Consider the following 9075-nt stretch of genomic DNA (forward strand, 5'->3'; position numbering starts at 1 on the left):
GCTTGTTTTTGAAATTGATATAGATATTCATAACTTATGTGTACTTTTGTGCCTGGTTTCTTTCATTAAACATAACGTTTGTGAGAATAGAATATAGGCACAGAGTTGTAAACCTTCACTAATTGTTGATGAAGTGGCCAAGGTAATTCAATGAGGAAAGAGAAGTCTTCAACAAGTGATTGAAAGAAATGAACATCTATATTCAAAAAAAGAAGAAGAAGCTTAATCCTTACTTCATTCACCCCATGTATAAAAATTAGTTTCAAATGCATTATAGACCTTTGTGTAAAACCTAAAATTCCAAACTGGAGAAAAATCTTTGTGAATGTTTGTCAGGCAAAATTTTCTTAGATAGGACACAAATAGCACAAACCATTAAAAATTTTTTTTGATCAACTGGATTCTGTTATACCTTAAAACTGCTCTTTAAAAGCACTACTAAGAAAATGAAAAAACAAGCCACAGACTGGAAGGAAATATTTTCAAAATACATATCTGATAAAAAAAAAAACCTTATGTCCAGAATACATAAAGAATTATCAAAATTCAGTAATAATACCAAGTAGTGTGGCTAAAATTAAGAATCCTGACAATACCAAGTGTTGGTGAGTATGCAGAGCAAATGCCACTCTCATAGACTGCTGGTAGGAGGACAAACCAGCACAGACACTTTGGAAAACAGTATGGCGGTTTTTTATAAAGTTGAACATACATTCACTCTAGAACCCAGTGATCACATTCCTAGGGATATGCCCAAGAGAAGTGAAAACACATATCCACACAAAATCCAAGTGTTTATAGGAACCTCATTTGTAATCACCAAAAACTGGAAACAACCCAGTGTTCATCAACTAGTGAATGAATACACAAATATGGTACCTTCATATAAGGGACTAGTACTCATCAACAATAAGGAATGAGCTATTGGTACGCATGCTACAACATGGATGAATCTCAAAACATACTAAGTGAAAGATGTCAGATTAAAAAGGCTATATATCAAAGGATTACATCTAATTCTGGAAAAAGTAAAACTATAGGAGCAGAAGTCAGATTAGGGTTTGCCAGGAGCTAGAGTGAAATTAGGGGGTTGACTTTAAGGGGCAAGGGAGAACTTTTGGGGTCACTAAAATATCCTATATATTCTAATATTCTCTTGATCATGGTGACAGTTACACAATTGTTTGTTTGTCAAAACATTCACCTACACACTTTTTTTTTTAAAGATTTTATTTATTTATTCGACAGAGATAGAGACAGCCAGCTAGAGAGGGAACACAAGCAGGGGGAGAGGGAGAGGAAGAAGCAGGCTCATAGCAGAGGAGCCTGACGTGGGGCTCGATCCCATAACGCCGGGATCACGCCCTGAGCCGAAGGCAGATGCTTAACCGCTGTGCCACCCAGGCGCCCCTCACCTACACACTTTTTAATGTGAATTTTATACCTCAAGAAACTGAACTTTAAAAAATATTCATCCATGTTGTTTTGTGTAGCTCTCATTCCTCAATTATTGTTCTGGATTATTATTATTATTACTATTGCCATTGTATGAATATACAATTTATTTTATTACTGATGGGCACTGAAGTATTTGTCATTGTGGGGCATTACAAATAATTGTGCTATGGACATTCCTTCAGATTTATCTATCTTCCAGGTGCATATGCATGCAATTCTGTTGAGTAAATACTTAGGAGTAGAATGCTGGATCATGAAATATGCTAGCTTCAACTTTACTAGAAAATGCCAAACTCACTTCATGAAGTGATTGTAACAATTTACACTCTCACCAGCAGTGGAGAGTATCTCTTGTTGTACATTCCTGCCAGCAGTTGGTATTGTTAGTGTTTTTCCTTCTGAATACCCAATGTAATGGATGTGTAATGATAGCTCATGGTGGTTTTATTTTGCATTTCCTGATAACTAATGGTATTTAGCACCTTTCCTTAAGTTTATTGGCCATTTCGATTTCCCCTTTTGTAGATTGCCTATAGGGAGTTTCTTGCTCATTTTTCTTCTGGACTTTGTCAGTCTTTCTTTTACTGATTTGTAGTAGTCCTTTATAGTCCATCTCTTTGTTGACTATATGTGCTGCAAAATCTCCTCAGGGGCTTGCTCTTTCACATATAATAGGTGTCTTTTGATAAATACAAGTCTATAATTTTAATGTAATTCAATTTATCATTCCCTTTCATTATGTGTGTTGCTTTTAAAAGAAGTTTTCTTCTAATCTGAGGTCAAAAAAGATACTGTCCTTTCCTGAATTCTAAAGGTTTCATAATTTTGACTTTAATATTTGTACTTAAAATCCACCTTAAATTGATTCTTTTCTGTATAATGTAAGGTAAGGGTTAAGATTAGTTTTTATCCATATATATATTCCAAGCACCACTTATTCAAAAAACAACTTTTTCCCCTCTGCTTATAAACCAAGTGCCAATGTGCATAGAAGCCTGAGTTGTTGCGTATTTAAAACTGTTTTTCTATAGCATTAATTCTTGAAAGACAGATTGGCTAGACATAAAGTTGCTTCTGTTTGTTTTTTTACATTTAGGGTGGTCTATCTTTTTGTGACTTAGGTGAAATCTGAGTTTATTTTTAAATACTGTTCCACTCATAACTTGCTTTGTATGTTTCTTTTGGGAAGTCAGATGTCAGTCTAATTCTCTTGCTCTCATAAGTTGTTTGTTCTTTCCAGACCTGGAGGCTCTAAAAACATCTCATTTTAAAGTCTAATACTTCTACTAAAATTTATCTTAGAGAAGATCATTGTAAGTCAATTTTACATGGTACCTGGTGGGCCTTTTCAATATGTTAATTCAAGCTTTAATTTATCTTTGGAAAGTTTTCTTGGATTATAGTTTCAAATATTAGTTCTGTTCCCCTTTTGTTGTTGTTGTTGTTGTTTTTCTCCTTCATGGATTCCTAATACGTGTATTTGGGCACTTTTGGCCTATCTTCTATTTAAACCATCTTCTCTTTGATCTATTTTTACTTTCTTAACTTCATTTTAGTTGTTCTTGGTTATAGTATATCACTATAGAAAGCCAGCAAACCATGGGAAAAGAGAGGAAGAGAAGAAAGGAACAGAACAGAACTATAAAAACAACCAAAAAACAAGTAAGAACATGGCAATAAGTATATATCTTTAATAATTACTTCCAATGTAAATGGACTAAATGCTCCAATCAAAAGACACAGGGTGATGGAATGAATTAAAAAGCAAGAACCATGTATATGCTGCCTACAAGAGACTCATTTCAGACCTAAAGACATGTAGATTGAAAGTGAAGGACAGAAAGGCAGTTAACATGTATACGGAAGTGAAAAGAAAGCCAGGGTAGCAATACTTATATTGAACAAAATAGACTTTAAAACAAAGACTGTAACAAGAGACAAAGAAGGATACTACATAATCATAAAGGTAACAATCCAACAAAAAGATATAACAATTGTAAATATTTATGTACCTAACATGGGAGCACCCAAATACATAAAGCAGCTAATAATAAACATGAATGAAGTAATTGCTAGTAATACAATAATAGTAGGGGATTTTATTACCCCACTTACTTCAATGACTAGATCATCCAAACAGAATCAGAAGGGAAACATGACTTTGAATGACACATTGGAGCAGATGGATCTATCAGATATATTCAGAACATTCCATCCTAAAGCAGCAGAATACACATTCTTTTCAGGTGTATATGGAACATTCATGGAACAGAATAGATCATATGTTAGGCCACAAAATAAATCTCAACAAATTCAAGAAGATTTAAGTCACATCATGGATCTTTTCCAACTACAACATTATGAAATCAACCACAAGTAAAAATCTGGAAAGAACACAAATACATGGAGGTTAAATAACATACCACTAAACAATGAGTGGGTAAACCAGAAATGAAATAGGAAATAAAAAAAAATACATGGAGACAAATGAAAATGAAAATCCAAATGAAAATGAAAATGAAAATCCGAAGTCTTTGTGGTTCAAAAAAAGCTGTTCTAAGAGGGATGTTTATAGTAATACAGGCCTACATCAAGAAGCAAGAAAAATCTCAAATAAACAACCCAACCTTATACCTAAAGGAGCCAGAAAAAGAACAAATAAAACCCAAAACCACTAGAAGGAAGGAAATAATAAAGATTAGAGCAGAGAGAAAATGAATAGAAACTAAAAAAACCAATAGAACAGATCCATGAAACCAGGAGCTGGTTCTTTGAAAAGATCAACAAAATTGAGAGCCAGACTCATAAAAGAACAGAGAGAGTCAGAGACAGAGACAGGACTCAAATAAACAAAATCGGAAATGAAAGAGGAAAAATAACAACTGACACCACAGAAATACAAAGGACTATAAGAGAATATTATGAAAAATCATAAGTCAACAAATTGGAAAACCTAGAAGAAATGGATAAATTCCTAGAAACATAAGACCTCCAAAACTGGAATCAGAAAGACACAGAAAATTTGAACAGACCAGTTACCAGCAAAGAAATTGATTCAGTAATCAAACACTCCCAACAAAGTCGAGGACCAGATGCATTTACCACAATCAAGTGGGATTTATTCCTGGATACAAGGGTGGTTCAGTATCCACAAATCAATCAATGTGATACATCATATCAATAAAAGAAAGGATAAAAACCATATGATCATCTCAATAGATGCATAAAAAAGCATTTGACAAGGTGCAACATAGCTTCACAATAAAAATTCTCAACAAAGTAGGCTTAGAGGGAAAACACCTCAACAAAATAAAGGTGATATATGAAAAACCCAGAATGCACATCATACTCAATGGGAAAAGACTGAGCGCTTTTCCCTTAAGGTAAGGAACAAGACAAAGATATCCATTCTCACCACTTTAACTCAACATAGTACTGGAAGTCCTAGTCAGGGCAATTGGACAACACTGAAAAATAAAAGGCATCCAAAGTGGTAAGGAAGTCAAACTTTCTTTATTTGCAGATGACATGATACTATATACAGAAAACCCAAAAGACTCCACAAAAAACTACCAGAACTGAGAAATGAATTTAGTAAAGTGGCAGGATACAAAATCAATATACAGAAACCAGTTGCATTTCTATACACTAATAGTGAAGTAGCAGAAAGGGAAATTAAGAAATTGCACCAAAAATAATAAAATACTAAGTTATAATCTTAACCAAGGGGGTGAAATCCCTGTACTCTGAAAACTATTATAAACTGATGAAAGAAATTGAAGACAACACAGACAAATGGAAAGATATTCCATGCTTATGGATTGGAAGAACAAATATTGTTAAATATCCATACCGCCCAAAGCAATCTACAAATTGAACGCAATCCCTATCAAAACACCAAAAGCATTTTTTACAGAATTGGAACAAATAATCCTAAAATTTGTATGGAACCACAAAAGACCTCGAATATTCAAAGCAATCTTGAAAAAGAAGAACAAAACTGGAGGCATCACAATCTCAGATATCAAGATATATTACAAAGTAGTAATCAAAACGGTATGGTACTGGGGGCACCTGGGTGGCTCAGTAGGTTAAACATCTGCCCTTGGCTCAGGTCATGATCTCAGGGTCCTGGAATAGAGCCCCATGTTGGACTCCCCTCTCAGCAGGGAGTCTACTTGTTCCTCTGCCCCTCCCTCTGCTCATGTTTGCATTCTCTCTCTCAAATAAATAAAAAAAATCTTCTTTAAAAAACCCAATATGGNCTCATGTTTGCATTCTCTCTCTCAAATAAATAAAAAAAATCTTCTTTAAAAAACCCAATATGGGGGGCGCCTGGGTGGCAGAGCGGTTGGGCGTCTGCCTTCGGCTCAGGGCGTGATCCCGGCATTGTGGGATCGAGCCCCACGTCAGGCTCCTCTGCTATGAGCCTGCTTCTTCCTCTCCCACTCCCCCTGCTTGTGTTCCCTCTCTCGCTGGCTGTCTCTATCTCTGTCTTATAAATAGATAAAAAATCTTAAAAAAAAAAAATAAAAAATAAAATAAAAAACCCAATATGGTATAAAAATAGACTAATAGGTCAACAGAATAGAACAGAGAGTCCAGAAAGAAACTCACGACTATATGGTCAATAATCTATAGCAAAGGAGGCAAGAATATGCAATGGGAAAAAGACAGTCCCTTCAACAAATGGCATTGGGAAAACTGGACAGCTATGTGCAGAAGAATAAAGCTGGATCACTTTCTCACACCATACACAAAAATAAACTCAAAATAAATTAAAGAACTAAATGTGAGACATTAAACCATAAAAATCCTAGAAAAGAGAACAGGCAGCAATTTCCCTGACATTGGTCATAGCAACATCCTTCTAGATATGTCTCCTGAGGCAAGGGAAATAAAAGCAAAAATAAGCTATTGGGACTACATCAAAATAAAAAGCTTCTGCATGGCAAAGGAAACAATCAACAAAACTAAAGACAACCTACCAAATGGGAGAATATATTTGCAAGTGACATATCCAATAAAGGGTTAGTATCCAAAATATATAAAGAACTTATACAACTCAACACCAAAAAAATAATAATAATCCAATTAAAAATAGGCAGAAGACATGAACAGACATTTCTCTAAATAAGACATACAGATGGCCAACAGACACATGAAAAGATATCCAATATCACTCATCACAAGGGAAATGCAAATTAAAACTACAATGAGTTATTACCTCACAACTGTCTGAATAGCTAAAATCAAAAACACAACAAACAACAAGTGTTGGTGAAAATGTGGAGAAAAGGGAACCTTTGTGCATTGTTGGGGGGAATGGAAACTGGTGGAGACACTGTGGACAGTATGGAGGTGCCTTAAAAAGTTAAAAATAGAATTACCATATGATCCAGTCATTCCACTACTGGTTATTTACCCAAAGAATAGGAAAACACTAATTCAGAAGGACATATGTACCCCTATGTTTATTGCAGCATTATTTACAACAGCAAAAATATGGAAGCAACCCAAGGGGTCATCAACAGATCAATGGATAAAGAAGATATGGTATATATACAATGGAATATTTCTCAGCCATAAAAAGAATGAAACTTGACATTGGGAACAACATGGATGAGTCTAGAGGGTATAATGCTAAGTAAAATAAGTCAGTGAGAGAAAGACATTATTATATGATTTCACTCATGTGTGGAATTTAAGAAACAAAGGGAAAAAAGAGATTAACCAAAAAACAGACTGTTAACTATAGAGAACAAACAGATGGTTACCAGAGGGGAGGTGTGTGGGGGGTTGGGTGAAATAGGTGGAAGGGATTAACGGTACACTTACCATGATGAGCACTGAGTAATGTATAGAATTGCTAAGTCACAGACACCTGAGTGGCTCAGTTGATTAAGTGTCTACCTTTGGCTCAGGTTGTGATGCCAGGGTCCTGGGTCCTGGGATGGAATCCCACCTCGGGCTCCTTGCTCAGCGGGGAGCCTGCTTCTCCCTCTGTCTGCCACTTCCCCTGCTTGTGCTCTCTCTCTGTCTCTCTGACAAATAAATAAATAAAATCTTAAAAGAAAAAAGAATTGTCAAATCACTATATTGTACACCAGAAACATATAACATTGTATGTTAACTATACTGGAATTAAGATTTAAAAAAATTCTTTTTTAAAAGATTTTATTTATTTATTTGAGAGAAAGAGAGCCAGAGAGCATGAGCAGGGAGGGGGAAGGGGAGAGGGAGAGGGAGAAGCAGACTCCCTGCTGAGCAGGGAACCTGATGCAGGGCTCAGTCCCAGGATCCTGGGATCATGACCTGATCTGAAGGCAGATGCTTAACTGACTGAGCCACCCAGGCGCCCCTTAAAAAAAAATATTCTTGGTTATTTTCCTCAATAGTCCTCAAGGAATCTTCTCTTCAATAACCTTTATAAAATTTCCATTTGACCATGTTCTCCCTGGGCACTTCGAAATTTTGTCTTCATTTCTGATGACTTTATATTTTTCTTCCCTTTTATTCCTGAATTTGATCAACTCTTGTTTCATTTTATTTTCTTTGCCTATTTCTCTTTTTAAGTTTTGAATTACTGATCCAAGATGTTTTTCAAATCTTTATGTGCTTACTTTAGGTTAATACAGATTGTAATGTTATGTTACAGGTTGTTTTTTTTTTTTTTACTCTTTCATGGTTTTAGAGAGGTTTTCATCGGCTGAAATATTCTGATTCTCCTTTTCTATTTTCTTCTCATTGTAGCTCTGTATAGATGAAAACTACTTATGTATATGAATTCCACAAACAGAATTGTTAGGGGGGGGTTAGATTACAAGATTCCTACCTCAAGAATCCCCTCCTCACTGTCAATGTAGCTAAGTATATTTTCCTTAATAGATAGCTTGGGGAAAGGATGTATGTGTGAGGGGGAATTTCACAAACCTTTGACTTTTTGGTTCGTTTGTCTTCCAAGATCCTACATTTCCCTCTCCTGTTTATTTTTTCTTTTTACCATTCAGGCTTCAAAAGTCATTCTTCCTCTTTTTTCTAGCATTTTTGTGAGGATGTTAAAATATACAGAAAAGTTTAATTTCCCAGCCAACAATCATATATTTATCACTTAGATTCTACGATTGACATTTTATAATTCTTGCCTATTACATATTGATAAAATTATCTAGCCATCCATTAATCCATTTTATTTTTGATGAATTTCAAAGTAAATCATCCACATCACTACATTTCCCCTTAAGTATTTTACCACGTATATCATTAAATAGAGCCCAGTATTTCTTAACAATTTTTAATGTAAAATACATATTAAATGAAATGTACAAGTATTTGGTATACATTTGCTAAATCTTAATAATTGCATAGAGCTGTGTAACCCAAACTGCTGTCAAGATATAGAACATCACGATCATGCTAGACAATCTTCTTATGCCCTCTTCCAGTAAGTCCTCTACCTCTTTAGTCACAGACAACATTGTCCTGATTTTTCACCATGGACTACTTTTGCTTGTTCTGGAATTTCCTATAATGGAACCATATGGTATGTCCTCTTTTGCGTAGGTTTATTTCACTCAGCATGTTTTTGAGATTCTTCCATGTTGTTTTTTTTTTTTT

Source organism: Ailuropoda melanoleuca, chromosome 6 (assembly GCF_002007445.2).
Source record: "Ailuropoda melanoleuca isolate Jingjing chromosome 6, ASM200744v2, whole genome shotgun sequence".
Taxonomy (NCBI): domain Eukaryota; kingdom Metazoa; phylum Chordata; class Mammalia; order Carnivora; family Ursidae; genus Ailuropoda; species Ailuropoda melanoleuca.